The 17,500-nt window shown below is 41.4% G+C and overlaps 1 protein-coding gene across 6 annotated transcripts in view; it reads right to left on the bottom strand.

Moving 5' to 3' along the window:
* Positions 1-6,691: 6,691 nt before the first annotated feature.
* Positions 6,692-17,500, bottom strand: part of LOC135109575 (bestrophin-1-like) — a 41,745-nt gene continuing 30,936 nt past the window's right edge. Inside the window, exons 6-13 of one of the 6 annotated variants that reach the window (XM_064020997.1) lie at positions 14,436-14,585; positions 13,216-13,385; positions 9,454-9,590; positions 9,149-9,260; positions 8,676-8,815; positions 7,869-8,041; positions 7,349-7,509; positions 6,692-7,049 (exon numbers count right to left, since the gene is read on the bottom strand). The gene's annotated coding sequence lies outside the window, so the exon portion shown is untranslated. Of the gene's footprint in view, positions 7,050-7,348; positions 7,510-7,868; positions 8,042-8,675; positions 8,816-9,127; positions 9,261-9,453; positions 9,591-13,215; positions 13,386-14,435; positions 14,671-17,500 lie in introns of all 6 variants that reach the window. The other 5 variants (XM_064020996.1, XM_064020998.1, XM_064021000.1 and 2 more) reach the window with 5 other exon arrangements.

The following is a 17,500-nucleotide window of genomic DNA, read 5'->3' on the forward strand; positions in this document are numbered from 1 at the left end:
ATCATTCATAATTACAAAAAAAAAAATATATAACCAATCATGAGAAGTAAATTGTACAGCAATGACATAATGTGAACAATATCATATACCCACAAGCACAAAACAATAAACACATCTCAAAATTACTCATACATCACAAAAACTCCTCGACAAATTATCACAGAGTCCTCCACCATAAAATACAAATAAAAAACAAATGAAAACAATTTATTAATAATAATAATAATAATAATAATAATAATAATAATAATAATAATAATAATAATTTATGTAGTATTGTCTATATAAATTACATAAATACGAACATATTAGGAGAGAGAGAGAGAGAGAGAGAGAGAGAGAGAGAGAGAGAGAGAGAGAGAGAGAGAGAGAGAGAGAGAGAGAGAGAGAGAGAGAGAGAGAGAGAGAGAGAGAGAGAGAGAGAGAGAGAGAGAGAGAGAGAGAGAGAGAGACCATATATAAGGGCCACCATGCTCTTACATAAGGGCATGTTGGGTGAAGGATGTTGGATACAGAGGTAGAAGGCAGAAGACGACGTGACAGACCAAAAGGTGGAAGGATCGCATTGGAGAGGACCTGAGGGAGAGAGCTGAGTGGAGAGGAGGTTGGGGACAGAGCCTTGTGGAGAAGACTAGAGAGGAACAGCGACCTCGTATGAACATTGGAACTGCCGCAGAAGAAGAAGGGAAATGTAACCTTTTCAGCTCGGAGGTGAGGGGGGAGGGGAAAGGAGGGGAGAGAAGAGGGGAACAGCACACTCCCCCGTTCATTCCCATCTCCAAAAATTATTCCCTCTCATCTCCGCATTCCCGTTATCCATCTCCCCACCCTCCTCGCCCCTCGCTTCCTCCACCACCTTCCCATCTCCAAAAACATCCTCCCATTCTCATTACAATCTCCCCATCATTTCCTTTCTCCCCTTCCCAATTCCTCATTACTCCTCAACTATGTACAGACACCTACCCATCTCTCCATCTCCCCCATTCCTCCCTACACAACCTTCACTCCTTCCCCTTACCTACCTGCACATCTGCCCATCTCCAAATTCACTATTCCTCTTAATTATCTACCCATTTCCCCATCTGCCCCCCAAAACCCCCCATTCCCCAACCATCTATCCACCTACCTATCTCCCCATCTCCCCACCCTCTCCTCGTTTTGACCCCAGGAGGAAATTAAGAGGTATCAAACCAGACGACTTGGGAACCCTGGTTAAAATGTTATCTCCGGTCTTCATATCTTCCCCTCCTGACGTGACTTTTAAGCATCACCATTAATAAACACGTAACAAATCTTTCCTGACTCCATTGATGCTGGTCGCTGTCTATCATGCACCAAAAATGTGAACCTGCAGGATGATAATTACCATGAAACAGAGGAGGAGGAGGAGGAGGAGGAGGAGGAGGAGGAGGAGACAGGATGATATCATATTTTGTATTAATTCAAAATCGTAAATACCAGAACTTTCTGACTAATGTATAAAATTTCTTGTATTTTGACTCTCCACACACACACACACACACACACACACACACACACACACACACACACGTCCGATGGGCCTAACGACATCCAATAAAATCTAAATTAGGCTTATAAATTCTGCAGGAAACACTTCAGGGTAAAAAAATATAAATAAATAAACTTTATTTTTTTCCCTTCCTTCAGTGTAAAATATGTTACGAGTTCCAGTTTTGTTTCCATGTGTGTGTGTGTGTGTGTGTGTGTGTGTGTGTGTGTTTACGTGAATGCTTAGGAGAGAACACACATGAAGTCGCAATAATAATAATAATAATAATAATAATAATAATAATAATAATAATAATAATAATAATAATAATAATAATCCCAGGTATATTGTACAGGTACTGACGTCTCACCTGCCGCCCACATCTAATTGGAAGAGGAGGATGAACGGAGAATCACCAACATACCTGTAAGAAGAGGAAGACTTGTGTTAATGTACGGCGTGAAGAAGAAAAATAAAAAAAAAACAAGAACAAGAACAAGAACAGACCACGGAAAGAATAAGAACAGGAAAATAACAAGAAAAGAACAAGAACAAGAACAAGAGGACGATGACATCATAGAAGAAGAAAAAGAAGAAGAAGAAGAAGAAGAAATAAAAAAAAGAGAAGAAAAAGAAGAATGAACAACTGGAGAAAAAGGAAGAAAAATAACCAAAGACACGACAAAATAAACAAACTTAACAAATCAATAAGGAGGTCCACAGGTGACACAATTCTCACCTGTGTCTTCAAAGCTCATTAATGGAAGCGCTGGATAAAGGTAGCAGTGTTATTACCAACATTACACCACATTAACCAAAGCAAATCAACAAAATGGTCCCGAGTAAGTGTGTGTGTGTGTGTGTGTGTGTGTGTGTGTGTGTGTTACATTAATGGTGATGCGTGTTTGATAATGAAGGAAGATAGCAGCATAATGAAGGAGAAGAAGGAAGAAAGGAGAGAAGCTTTGGGTGGAGACTTCATGGGTGGAACAAACAAACAACCCACGCCACTAAATAATGTTTTGTCCAGCTCGGCAAACACGCGCGTTGTCCGTAACATATGCGCCTGTTATGCCCGGGACGACTCCTCTGGCTTTGGAAGTACTGCACATTTAAAACGAATATTCACAGTCTATAAAGTTTACGAGCGAATAACCGTAGCGGCGCCGCGGAGAAGGTAAAGAACAGGGAACACTTGCAGTGGACGCCCAGCCATTGACATCACGGGCGCCGATATTGTGGGAGGCAAGGGAAAGAAGCAAGGAAGGTATGGATGGACTGGTGTGTGAGTAGATCTTGCCTTTACAGAGGACAGAATACCGCCTTGCTGGACGCCTAATATTATCATTGATTATCTTGTTTTTTTTTCCCTTTGTGTGTAAGAGGGCCACTGGTCAAGGGTAACAAAAGACTGATGAAAGAAAAGGCCTGTTCAAAGTGCCAGTCCATAAAGAAAGGGCAGAAAGGATCATGGAAAAAAGGGAAAAAGGAAAAAGAAAAGGAAAAGAAAAAAAAAAAGGTTTAGGTGATGTTTTGTTTGACTGTTTGACTCCTTAATTGACTGACTGGCTATTTATTTATTTATTTATTTATTTATTTATTTTTTACGTGCGAAGGTGTACAGTAAAAAAAAAGTTCTCTATTTTGTTGCTGCATAAACATCAATGAAGGAGGCAACCAAGTAAATTATCAATCAATCAAGCAAGCAAGCAAATCAATCCATATATTAATAAGCACAAAAAATCGCCTAGAATATATAAGAGTCTAATTCTGGAGGTGACAAATTAACTGACTGACTGACTGATTATTGAACTGACCAACTGATGAACTGATGCACTGATTGCTTAACTGACTGACTGAATGACTGACTGACTGACTGATTATTGAATTGACCAACTGATAAACTGATGCACTGATTGCTTAACTGACTGACTGACTGACTGACTGACTGACTGGCTGAATGACAGACTGGTTCCCTGATTGGTATTTTGGCGTTGACGTAATAAATCTAAGGCTATCACCAAGTAGGATATATAAAGGAACACAAAGGAAGACAGGAGTAATGAGTAACCATGGCAAAGGGTTGGGGATTGCTTGTGAGCGAGAGAAAATTAGGGGTGAGAAATGAAGGGAAAAGACACAAGGAAAAATGAGAAAAAAAAGGAAAAAAAAAAGACTTCTTAATGGGGAAACATGTTTTAATCGCTAAGGAAATAAAGTTTGTTATTGATAGGGAAAAATATCAAGTTTTTAATTAGAGAAAAGACAAGGAAAATGAGAAGAAAAAGAACGAAAAGACTGTTCTTAATGGGGAAATATGCTTTAATCGCTAAGGAAATAAAGTTTGTTATTGATAGGGAAAAATATCAAGTCGTTAATTAGAGAAAATACACAAGGAAAAATTATAAAAAGAAAAAAAAAAAAGGAAAACACAATTCTTAATAGAGAAATATGCTTTAAACGCTAAGAAAATAAAGTTTGTTATTGATAGGGGAAAATATCAAGTTGTTCATTAGGAGGTTATCAATAAGGGGAAATTACTCAATAAGGAGATGACGTTAGTAATGACAGGTAATTTGTGAAAAAGTTATAATTCTAGAAGTTGAATCGTAGTTCTTAATGGTAAAAAAAAAATGTTAACAAATTTATTAATACGAAGTAAAAAAATAAATCCAGCTTCTTTAAACACAAACAAACACAAACGAAGGGCAAACAAAAACAAACAAACACCAATCAATCATAAAATCAACAAACAAAATTACGAACCTTTCAAATTCCCTCCCTCTCTCTCTCTCTCTCTCTCTCTCTCTGGTGCCCGCGGCTGGCCTCTCAGGTATATGGAAATTTATCGAGCTCGCCAGGTAAGCCAGTATTGTTGACACAGGTAGACAGGGGGTCAGAGTAATGGCACCTGTCCCCATCAGAATAAATGGGGAATTCAAGGGGGCGCCTCTCCCTCTCCCCCTCTTCCTCTTCCTGAGACACGTTGACTTTCTCCGGTTGGTTAAAAGTAAATTCATATTTTGTATTGTAAGTTTTCTAGATTGAGTTTATTATGTTCGATGCATTCGTTGTGTGTGTGTGTGTGTGTGTGTGTTAGTCAGGTCATGTATTTACCTTAACACACACACACACACACACACACACACAAATGTTCCCTACGGTCTATCAGTTTCCTCCTCCTCCTCCTCCTCCCTCAACAGGTTAATCAAGAAGGCGACGGCTCACTAACGCATCCAGCTGTTATGACCCTTCCCAGACCAGCTGACCTCATCTCAAGGGCCTCTCACCACCAGTCTGTTGTGTGTGTGTGTGTGTGTGTGTGTGTGTGTGTTCATGTCACTGCTCTCTCTGGCAAAGGTTCCTCAATTGGTGGGTTTTTCCACGGCAAGCAGATGATATTTTTCTTTGTGTCTACACAATCCTCTTTCCTTCCTCCCTCCCTTTCTCTTTCCTCATACATAATATATTTCTATCCCCTTCCAGCAGCTCTTGTCTATCCATCCCTTTCCCTCCCGTTCTCTTATTCCCCTTCCTTCCTTCCTTCCTTCCTTCATACATTATATAACACCCCTCCTTCCTATATTCCCCTCCCATCCCTTCACTTCCCTTTCTATTCCCTTCAAGCAAATTTATTCCCCTCTCGAAGCTTCTTTTCTTCATTCCTTCCTTTCCCTCCTCCATACAGCCTTCCCTTCTCTTCGTTCCCTTCACATCAAGAGCCTTTCATCCCTTTTATTCCGTCCAGGCTTCACTCACATGCCGCGTCAAGAAAATATCTGATTAAATCTGTAAATCTGAAGTGTAGTTTGCATCGTATTCTGCTGACACGTGTAGTTCCTCCATCCAGTATTAATGAAGCGAATGAAACAAGGTGTGACTGGCATTCATCTCAAGGCACAACTGACGCGGCGCCCACTTGATCCCGCGTCCCTAGTGACTAAGGGTGACACATCTTGGCCAGATGACCCCTGTAAATTTACCAGTGACTCCGGTACCAGATGACCATTCAGTACCAGTGATCCTTGTGCCAAATATTCTACAGGAGTACCAGTAATAAGTCACCCCCTACAGCCCTAGTAGCTCATGACCCAAGTAGACTCACAAGCACCCCGTTACTGTGTGGCATGTTACTCGTATGTGTCTCATGTTCCCTCAGCCGTCATCACTTTGGTTTGATAACACTGTCCCTTGCCACTGTTATGAGGAGACGATCAGCAGGACACAGGAATTGCGACGGAGTGCAAATGGCAGACACTGGAGACAAGCGTGGCCCGTCCCTCGCCTTGTGACCGTGCTTGTACCAATAACTGCCAGCAATGAATGATATATGTGCCAAAGCTCCCGGCACCACACACAGCCAGCCCATCACACGCCTTCAGAATGTCCCTCCCCCACCTCCACACGCCTGTCTGAAAGCCGTCCCGGCGTCAGCTCCGTCAAATCTTGTTTTGTAACTCCCCTCAAGCCTCCCCTTCCCTTCAGTCTCCCCAGGATCACCACACCAGCTGTTCCCTCGCCGTGTTTCTCAGAGTTGCTCATCACTCCCAGAAAAAGAGCTTAATTATGACGCTACTATGTAAAGCCACGAAACTGAAATCTGTGAAGAAAGATGGAGAAATGTTTCAGCATTACAGTGAAATCCCTGCACACACCACGCCCTGTGTGTGCACACACCGCACCGCTTAAAGGTAACATGGGGAGGAGGAAAAAAGGAGAAAATAGACGTGGAATAATACTTAAAAGAGGATAGAGGACAATAAAGAGGACAAGGCGAATAAAAGAAAGAAATATTGCGAATTACGTGCGAAGGGAAGCATGAGAGAGAGAGAAAGATAAACAGATGAAAGAGTAAAAATTTACCCACACTACCATATTTGATTCATATTTTGTCTTGACCTAATTGCTCATGGAATTTAATTAACTAATGTTTTGGGCATTGCTGAACATTGTTTTGAGTAATATGAACAAATTCCTCTGTATGACTTTCAGTTACATATTGGGAGAAAAAAAAAAAAGTTTCTTTCTGGTCAGCCTTTGGGACACAAACTGCTGTAATAAATTTTATTTCTTGAACATTGGTTTTACTTTGTTGAGGAAGGAGGGTTAGGTTAGGTTAGGTTAGTTAGGTTAGGTGATTGTTAGCAGTGCTTAAAACCCCTGCAGTTGTATAAAAAGAAGTTTGCTCTTGTGTACATGTATTTAATTATTGGTGCTGTTACAAAATTTACCCATATAGTCAATAAACATAACCAAGAACCAACTAAGCAATGGATTATAAATAGGAGTATGTACAGTACCTCTGGCAGTCAGGTCTGAGACAATGACCACTGCAGTGCTAGATAACATTATTGTGCTCTAATGCATTCATGATTTACACCAAGTTGATTTGGCTTTACATGTGAACTTCTAAGTGGATGATAATTGCAACATTCATATCCATGCAGGTGGGGGCCTCCAGATGAGACAACACACACTGCTGTGGAGTTGGTCATGCTGTGGATGTTGTCTCACACAACATTTGCAGGACTGCCATACCCTGAAAGTGATGGCACCACACTGCATAAGTAAACTAACAAAGGTCAAATTACATTTTGTAAATTAATGCTGTTTTTAAGTGCAGTACTGTAATGTAACAATAATTGTGCTACAGCATCATCTTCCATGGGGCTGGCAGCATCATGTCCAACACTCATCTTCATGAATGTTCATCTGCACATTTGCTCATCAACTCAGCAAAACCATGTGATAAACACAGACATGACTAGGTTGACTGCTAATTAAAAGAAAAATTTGTCAATAAAAACATCACTCAAAGAATACCAGCTTATTCTCTACCTGCAGTAATGACAGCTTTTTTTTTTTTTTTTTTTCTCCAGAAGTGTCAGGGCCTCTAGGACCACAGCCTTCCACCAGCAGTGGTGTTGGAGCCATCCAACCCTCTTCTGCTGGTGTCGCTGGGTCCACAGGGGCCTCTGGATTTGACAATGCTGTATCATCTGCAATGGATGAGAAGATCTTTGTTCAAATTATGCTCATTATAGATGACTACATGCAATGGTGAATAACATGTTAACATGTATTCAGTTGTGTCCTCCAGTACAATGAACACTGATTATACAACTCCTGCCAGTAAGTCTGTTGTTCTTGCTACTCTGACCTAATTTTTTATTTTATTTTTTTATTATATTTATTTTTTTTTTTTTTGAGGAATACATCTCTGAGGCATATAAAGTGTTGATTCCATAAGTGCATCACACCACCAGCCTGGGTACAGTATAGCAGAAAGGTCCAAGGAGCAAATGAGGTAAAAGGACACAGCAAGATAGCGTGACATGTAACTTGAAATACCACTTACTTTGTAACTTGAGGTGTAGTCATGTTTGCTTCTAAACTGTATTTCAGATGGCCACTCTGACTTGGAAGTTCTCTCTCAAGCACAGGAAACCCAACAGCAGATTAGTCTGAGTATGGACGAGCTGGTGATGGTGCAGCTGGCTGTACAAAACATGTCCCAGGCACTTTGCCAATCTGTTGAAGTGCAGAGGAACATTGTGCATTCATTGCAGCAGCTGGTAACACTTACTGAGCACTTCATTAATGCCAACACCACCCACCAATAATTTATAGCATTTTAATGTTTACCTTTCATAAGTTTACCTTTATTAAGTTAAGTTATAAGACTAAGTTATCAAATTAAGTTATATTAAGCAATATTTCTTTTCTGTAGAATTAAGTTGTAGCAATTCTATCATTAACCTCGAGCAGCATGTTAATGTTAGTGCAATATAATACCAAACTTCACTGTGATACCTACAATGCTTCTGTGTTACTTAAAATACAAAAGTAAGATTAGTGTTTTGTGGTGACCTGCTGGTGGACATTTCTGTAAATAAGTTTATTTACTTTTTTTTTTTTTTCAGGATGTGAACTATACTCATATATGTTATATTTTTCTTTTTCTTGCAAAGACTTTGGTAATTGGTAATTTTATTTTATTTTTAAATAAATCTACAGCACTTTTTTAATCTATTTGTGTTATTCATACCTAATACTAGCAAGCCACTTAAGTATTTGATGAATTTAAATGTTGCACTGATCTCTTTCATTTAGTATGCAGTGATACATGGAAAACCATTATTTCACTCATTACATGATTACTGACCTCACTTCCTTACTTCAGTGCTGGAAGAAGTTTTGTATGATTTCTTGCTACACAATTCTGCCTGAAGCACACTGACCCCTCTACAGCACAGCAGGGTTGGTATCAGCATGGGGCACTGTTTCATCCTCAAGAGGTGGTAGCTGTAAGCAGACTTTTGTGAGGGTCTGAGAGGTCTAGGGACTGGAACCTAACTGTTCCATTTGTTTAAAGTTATATTGTAGAGGAACAGTCATGTAGTTTGACATTTAGCATTCTGATGATCTAAAACTAGCCCAAACCATAATGACTTTCAGACATCTTTGTAGGAAAAAAAAAAAAAAAGAATGTTTATTTTTGTTAAATGATGGTACACTTCTGACAAATTTCATTACCCCAACAACAAGTGTAAGAACATTCATGACTGTACTCGGTTAAATCTAATGTCCATGATACAGATATATCCTGTCAACTACCAGAAAAATAGTGACAAGTACATATGTCATCAGGAACTTGATGCAGCAGTTGTGTAGGAGCAGGCAAGTATTAATTATTTTGACACACTTGATGGGTCTGTACTGCAAGCCACCTCCACAAGAGTGCAGGCACCTGTGAAAAGTGAGATTTCATACTACAAGAGGATTCATTACTTATAAAAGAGTATATCAAGTGTTCATTTATAACTAATGTCAAGGCTTATCACACTATGTTTTCTTATGCAATACCAGTAACCATGTGCAGTCACATGAAAATCAATAAAATACATGGTTGGGTAAACATGTGATGCAATAATGCTATATACCTGGCAATCTGGAGCAGTAGCTGAGGATCACTTCACTTGCATCACAAACAAGTTGGATGTTCAGAGGGAGTGATACCTTTTCCAGTTCAAGTAGAGGGCCTCATCCACACTTTGCTCCTTCATGGTAATGTGGCTGCCTGTGCACACAAAAGAAACTATTACATGATCATGTTACACAGTAGCTACATATATAGGAGGAGGCAGTAGACACCTGCCGAAACGATAATTACTCCCAGTGAGGTCTAAACCACAGTTCAGGGGGTGCTGTGAACTTATCATTAAACCCAGCTGTGACCTCACTGAACGTTTCCCTTTGTGTCTCACAACACAAGGGGGTAGTCACAGCCTGCCCTCTAAAGACAACTCTCTTCCTCCACACAAAACTACAAGCACCTAATAACACACACACCCATCACTCAAAAAATTTTAAAATCATGGCGACTCCTACACCAGCCTCGGAGTCCCCATCTGGGGAGGGGACCATAAATGTCCCCAGGTCGGACTGCCTTTCCGTCGACGACCCTAAGTGTCTTGACACCCCCCTCAACTTTTTCTTCATTAACTTCTGCAACATTCGCGGTCTAAGATCTAATTTTCAATCTGTAGAACACCACCTCTCCTCCTCTAAACCTCATCTTCTTTTCCTCACTGAAACTCAGGTGTCTGAGGCAACTGACAGTAGCCCCTTTTCTGTTCCCTCCTACTTTCTCTATCCTCATTTTCGATCCAAAGCTGGATGCTGCATTTATGTGCGCAATGACTTAACCTGCTCTCGTGCCCACGCTCTTGAATCTTCCGAGTTTTCCACCATCTGGCTACGACTACAGAGTCATTCTCATACTAAATTTATCTGTGCTGTATACCTCTCTCCTAACTCCTCTGACTATAAGAAATTCTTTGACTACTTAACTTCCAAAGTGGAGCACATTCTGACCCTCTTCCCTTTTGCAGAGATCTCCATTCTTGGAGACTTCAATGTTCACCACCAGCTTTGGCTTTCCTCTCCCTTCACTGACCATCCTGGTGAACTAGCCTACAACTTTGCTATCCTCCATGACCTAGAGCAATTGGTGCAACACCCTACTCGTATTCCTGACCGTCTTGGAGATACGCCCAACATTCTTGACCTTTTCCTGACCTCTAATCCTTCTGCTTATGCTGTCACCCTTTCTTCTCCGTTGGGCTCCTCCGATCACAATCTCATATCTTTATTTTGTCCTATCACTCCAATCCCTCCTCAGGATCCCCCTAAGCGAAGGTGCCTCTGGCGTTTTGCCTCTGCTAGTTGGGGGGACCTGAGGCGGTATTTTGCTGATTTTCCTTGGAATGACTACTGCTTCCGTGTCAGAGACCCGTCTTTGTGTGCTGAGCGCATAACAGAGGTGATAGTGTCTGGCATGGAGGCGTACATTCCTCACTCTTTTTCTCGTCCTAAACCTTCTAAACCTTGGCTTAACACAGCTTGTTCTCGTGCTATACATGATAGAGAAGTGGCCCACAAAAGGTACTTAAGCCTTCCTTCACCAGAATCTCATGCACTTTATATTTCTGCCCGGAACCATGCCAAGTCTGTTCTCCAACTAGCCAAAAACTCCTTCATTAACAGAAAATGTCAAAACCTTTCAAGATCTAACTCCCCTCGTGATTTCTGGCATCTAGCCAAAAATATCTCCAATAACTTTGCTTCTTCTTCTTTCCCTCCTCTACTTCAACCAGATGGCACCACTGCTATCACATCTATTTCTAAAGCTGAACTCTTTGCTCAAACCTTTGCTAAAAACTCTACCTTGGACGATTCTGGGCTTGTTCCTCCCTCTCCTCCACCCTCTGACTACTTCATGCCTCGTATTAAAATTCTTCGTAATGATGTTTTCCATGCCCTCGCTGGCCAAAACCCTCAGAAGGCTTATGGACCTGATGGGGTCCCTCCTATTGTTCTCCGAAACTGTGCCTCCGTGCTTGCACCTTGCCTAGTCAAACTCTTTCAGCTCTGTCTGTCAACATCTACCTTTCCTTCTTGCTGGAAGTTTGCCTACATTCAACCTGTTCCTAAAAAGGGTGACCACTCTAATCCCTCAAACTACCGTCCTATTGCTTTAATTTCCTGCTTATCTAAAGTTTTTGAATCTATCCTCAACAGGAAGATTCTTAAACATCTATCACTTCACAACCTTCTATCTGATCGCCAGTATGGGTTCCGTCAAGGCCGCTCTACTGGTGATCTTCTGGCTTTCCTTACTGAGTCTTGGTCATCCTCTTTTAGAGACTTTGGTGAAACTTTTGCTGTTGCCTTGGACATATCAAAAGCCTTTGATAGAGTCTGGCACAAAGCTTTGATTTCCAAACTACCCTCCTACGGTTTCTATCCTTCTCTCTGTAACTTCATCTCAAGTTTCCTTTCTGACCGTTCTATTGCTGCTGTGGTAGACGGTCACTGGTCTTCTCCTAAATCTATTAACAGTGGTGTTCCTCAGGGTTCTGTCCTGTCACCCACTCTCTTCTTATTATTCATTAATGATCTTCTAAACCAAACATCTTGTCCTATCCACTCCTATGCTGATGATACCACCCTGCACTTTTCCACGTCTTTTCATAGACGTCCAACCCTTCAGGAGGTAAACATATCATGCAGGGAAGCCACAGAATGCCTGACTTCTGATCTTTCTAAAATTTCTGATTTGGGGCAGAGCAAACTTGGTATTGTTCAATGCCTCAAAAACTCAATTCCTCCATCTATCAACTCGACACAATCTTCCAGACAACTATCCCCTCTTCTTCAATGACACTCAACTGTCCCCCTCTTCTACACTGAACATCCTCGGTCTGTCCTTTACTTATAATCTGAACTGGAAACTTCACATCTCATCTCTAGCTAAAACAGCTTCTATGAAGTTGTGTTCTGAGACGTCTCCGCCAGTTTTTCTCACCCCCCCAGCTGCTAACTCTGTACAAGGGCCTTATCCGTCCATGTATGGAGTATGCTTCACATGTCTGGGGGGGTTCCACTCATACTGCTGTTCTAGACAGGGTGGAATCAAAAGCTTTTCGTCTCATCAACTCCTCTCCTCTAACTGACTGTCTTCAGCCTCTCTCTCACCGCCGCAATGTTGCATCTCTAGCTGTCTTCTACCGCTATTTTCATGCTAACTGCTCTTCTGATCTTGCTAACTGCATGCCTCCCCTCCTTCCGCGGCCTCGCTGCACAAGACTTTCTTCTTTCTCTCACTCCTATTCTGTCCACCTCTCTAACGCAAGAGTTAACCAGTATTCTCAATCATTCATCCCTTTCTCTGGTAAACTCTGGAACTCCTTGCCTGCTTCTGTATTTCCACCTTCCTATGACTTGAATTCCTTCAAGAGGGAGGTTTCGAGACACTTGTCCACCAATTTTTGACCACTGCTTTGACCCTTTTAGGGACTGGCATTTCAGTGGGCATTTTTTTTTATTAGATTTTTGTTGCCCTTGGCCAGTGTCCTTCCTACATAAAAAAAAAAAAAAAAAAAAATTAATATATATATATATATATATATATATATATATATATATATATATATATATATATATATATATATATATATATATATATATATATATATATATATATATATATATATATACATACATAAAATATGAAAACTTTTTAATGCTTAACAGGAACTTGAGGCTGTGAGATACCTTTCACTCAAAGGAAACACCGATGAAGTGATAGATTATAACAACAGCACTAAATTTAAAATAAAATACATTATTGTTAATCTTACCATCAATGGCCCCAATAACCGTTAGGAAATTTTTAATCCTGAAGAACTGGTGTGCAGTTCTCCTTTGATCAAGGTGTGTTGGAGGCATCTTGATTTCCTGCACTGACTTATCACTCAACACGGTGCACACACACACTTGAAGACCCTGCTGACACTTGCTTGCATAGGTCCTGAAAGCAGATTATAAGCCATTAGTTTTCATTTTATTTATTTATTTATTTTAAATAAGATATATGTTTCTGCTGTAAGAGAGAGAGAGAGAGAAAAAAAAAAAAAAAAAAACAGCAGCAATGTAATGTGATCCTTGTAGCTGTAGTACAGTGTTGTTTCCATGAGTGCAGCCGTATTCACGCACACATTACATCTGTCAACTTTTTTTGCCAGCAGTATAATAAATCAAGTTATCCTCAAGACAGTGTTAGAAACATGTCAGAAATAAACCTACAAGTCTAGAAATATTAGTACACATGAATAATAATGTGGTGTGTGAGGAAGGGACAGCCCCAGGGGTACTTGACAGCAGGTTTGGTAAGGTTGGCATCATCCCTCATCCCTCCTTATCAATTGTGCACTCACATATTTTGACACTATTAACTAATCTTGGCATGTTCCTAACACTGGATTACAACTTTATAAACTGTGGCATGCAGCAGGTTGACTTTTATGCCTTTTATCCTTGAAAGTCAGCCACACTTAAGTATTATTCACCACACTGAACATCAGTTTATTCACCTACAAAAGTTATTTATGGAATATTATGCAATTTGTTTACACAAAAAGTAGTGGTAATTGTTTGGAGTCCTCTCTTGTCCTTATTACACGTCTATCCTCTTCCATTCTTTCACATATACAGTACCTCTTGATAAACCTGAAACATATATGTACCCCCATCCTTCAGGGGTTCCACAGGTTATGCTAACTTATATTAGTGTCCTTAAGGGTGGGTCTAGCCCCTGTGGTTATGTTGGATTAGGTAATGTTTCTTATAAAAGTGTACGGTGACTAACCTAATCTCTGGGGGGCCTTCGCCCATCCCTTGGACTCCCTGAAGGGCAGGGGCACTTCTTCCTCGCCTTAAAGTTACGTTTTATGTGTATCTAAAGGTATATGCGAAGAATGTAAGAGAATAGACCATTAATAAGGTCAGGGAAAGGGCTCCCTGATAACTTCCACAACAGCCAGCCCCTGTACTGAAGCATGCAACACCAGTATCATCTTACCAGCAGTGTCTCCAATGACGTTTTGGAAGGGCCCACTGGCAAACAGTCTCTGGGCCAGCAGAACCTGGGTGTGAGTTGGTAATGCCTGGCTATGCCTTGTCCTTCTCTCCAGCTGAGGCTGCATCTCCTCAAACAAGAGGTTTAGTAGGTCTGCCGCGGGAAGCGATATTTGATCATGAGCTCATTATCACTCAATGCCAAGGGGTCGTGGCGATCCTGAAAGCGCCTTTCTTGCCTCAAGGCACGAACGTGGTAGTATGTTAAGAAAATATCCAATATATGCACAAGAAACGACGAAAACAATACGTAATCACAGTACACACTTGTTAGTGGGTGGGGGAATGGGGAGTGCGCACGTGTGGGACAAATCAGCCTCTTCATTTGTTTTCAGTGTTCCATGCAAGATTTCACTTTATGCATCACAAAACCATGCTTCCTTGCTGGTAAAGCTTGTAAACAATTAAAAAAAGGTTATTTTGTGCACATAAATATTTATATAAGAGTTTTCAGGCGAGGTGGACCTACATCACCTCAGGAGGTTGTAACTTTACAACCTTGCTACTATGGCAACACCAACCTCTTATGCGTTCGTGGATACCATATGGCGGTCCGAGGTTGATAATGGGCGCTGATCGCAGTTTGTTAAAAGTAGCAACCGTTTCGTGGATCTGGCCCCTGGATGCTTAAGAGAGAGAGAGAGAGAGAGAGAGAGAGAGAGGGAGAAGGTGATGGGGAGAGTAAGAGGGGAAGGTGAGAATGTCAGTCAGGTGATGTTTAGGTAAATGGAAGGTGATAGGGAAAGATTACGGTGTTTGTGAAAAGAAAGATAAGAAAAAGTGAGAGAGAGAGAGAGAGAGAGAGAGAGAGAGAGAGAGAGAGAGAGAGAGAGAGAGAGAGAGAGAGAGAGAATGACAGGTTATGTCAAGGAAATATGGAAGAGAAATGACGAAGAGTGAAGGAAATTTGAGCGACACACAGCAAATGTACGAGGGAAAATATAAAAGAAGAAATGAGGAAGAGAAAAAAATGAAGAACTATAAAAAAAAAAAAAAAACAGACGAGAAATAAGTGAGAAAGGAAAGAAGTGAGGGAAAGATGTAATATTAAGGCGAACACACACACACACACACACACACACACACACACACACACACACACATCAGACAAACCAACAAGAATTGAATGAATCGTCACCATCACCATCATCATCATCAGCACATTATCACAGCACAGCCATCACAGTCGCATCACCTTCAAATCACCACCTCCCCCTTTCTCCTCCTCCCTCTCCCTCCCCTCTGCTCTCCCCACCTTCAATTTTCGAGAGAGAGAGAGAGAGAGAGAGAGAGAGAGAGAGAGAGAGAGAGAGAGAGAGAGAGAGAGAGAGAGAGAGAGAGAGAGAGAGAGAGAGAGAGAGAGATCGTATCAGTATGTTTCCCCCAACCCCCCGACAAAATTACCCAGGTGAAGAAAAAATGGGAAACAAAAACAAGGGTCAGCTGGAGGAAAAGGGAGGAAAAGGGAGGAAAGGTAAGGGGAATAGGAGAAGGGAAGAAGGGATTAGGAATGGTGAAAGAGGGAGGGGGTGACAGGAAAGGGCTCACATATTAGTTTCCTGCTGTCATGGTGATTCTCTCTCTCTCTCTCTCTCTCTCTCTCTCTCTCTCTCTCTCTCTCTCTCTCTCTCTCTCTCTCTCTCCTTGCAAACTTAATGGACTGTCATAGCATCATTAGCACTCAAAGGATTAACAGGTAAAATATATAAATTCTATCTTTCTTTTCTTCTCTCTCTCTATTAACCCAAACATTTTTTTTTTTGCAATAGTATCCAGAATTACCAAAGAATACCCATACCAATAAAATATATAAACTTTGTAATGAATCAACCTTTCCCCTTGAGTAATTACAAACGTGACAAAAGCCAAGCACACACCAAACAACACAAGATAAAGAGTTGTGATTGGTCTTCCCTCTGAGTGTTACCACCTCCAGGCAAGGCGAGACCAGACCCAGGCCCGCAGGAAGCAACACAAGGCAGGCTATACACACCACTGAATCACGCAGCTACGGACGTACTGCACCAGCCAATCAGCGCTCACTTTACAAACACTCCTTGCATCGTATCCTCCCTCCTCCATTTCTAATTCGACTCTTTACTTTCCTCCATTCCTCTAACCTGTTTCCTCCCTCTCTCTCCCTCCCTTCAGCCTTCAGTTTCCTTTCTTTCCCTCTCCATGTCTTTTTTTTTTTTCTCTCTCTCTCTTCCTTCTTCCTAACTTTTCCTCCTCTTTCCAGTTTCCTTTCCCCTCCATCTTTCCCTCTCTTCTCTCCTCTCTTTTCTCCTCACCTACCTCTCCTCTGAATACACGAAAGAAGTGAGAATGAAAAGAGAAGAAAAGAGAAGAGAGGAAGGGGAGAGAAGTATTGGACTAGTAGTAGTAGTAGTAGTAGTAGTAGTAGTAGTAGTAGTAGTAGTAGTAGTAGTAGTAGTAGGAGGAGGAGGAGGAGGAGGAGGAGGAGGAAATGAAGGAAAGAGGGAAGGAAAGAGAGCAGAGAGGGAGAAAAGGGAGAAAAATGAAAGAAGGAGGAGGAGGAGGAAGAGGAGGAGGAGGAGGAGGAGGAGGAGGAGGAGGAGGAGGAGGAGGAGGAGGAGGAGGAAGTAGGAAAAGGAAGGTGGAGGAAAAGGAAAGCAGAGAGAGAAGAGAAGAAGAAAGAAATACGTAGGAGAGAGAGAGAGAAGTGTAGAACAGAGATGGGAGGAGGAGGAAGAGGAGAAACAGGAGAAGGAGGAGGAGGATGGGGGAACAGGTCGCCTTGCTTCACTTACCTGCTTCACTAATGAGATGCAAATTTGCGAGCAGTGATAAGTAAGGTTGACACAGGAGACAAAACCCTTCCACACCTGCAACAATTAGGCCTCCTCTCCCTAACACTCGGAGAGCCTACTGCAATTCCGCTGGAGAAGGAGAGGTTGGCTGAATCTCTCTCACTTTCAATCTTCTTCTCTCCCTCCCCCCCTCTCTCTCTCTCTCTCTCTCTCTCTCTCTATCTATCTATCTATCTAT

Source organism: Scylla paramamosain, chromosome 19 (assembly GCF_035594125.1).
Source record: "Scylla paramamosain isolate STU-SP2022 chromosome 19, ASM3559412v1, whole genome shotgun sequence".
NCBI classification, from domain to species: Eukaryota; Metazoa; Arthropoda; class Malacostraca; order Decapoda; family Portunidae; genus Scylla; species Scylla paramamosain.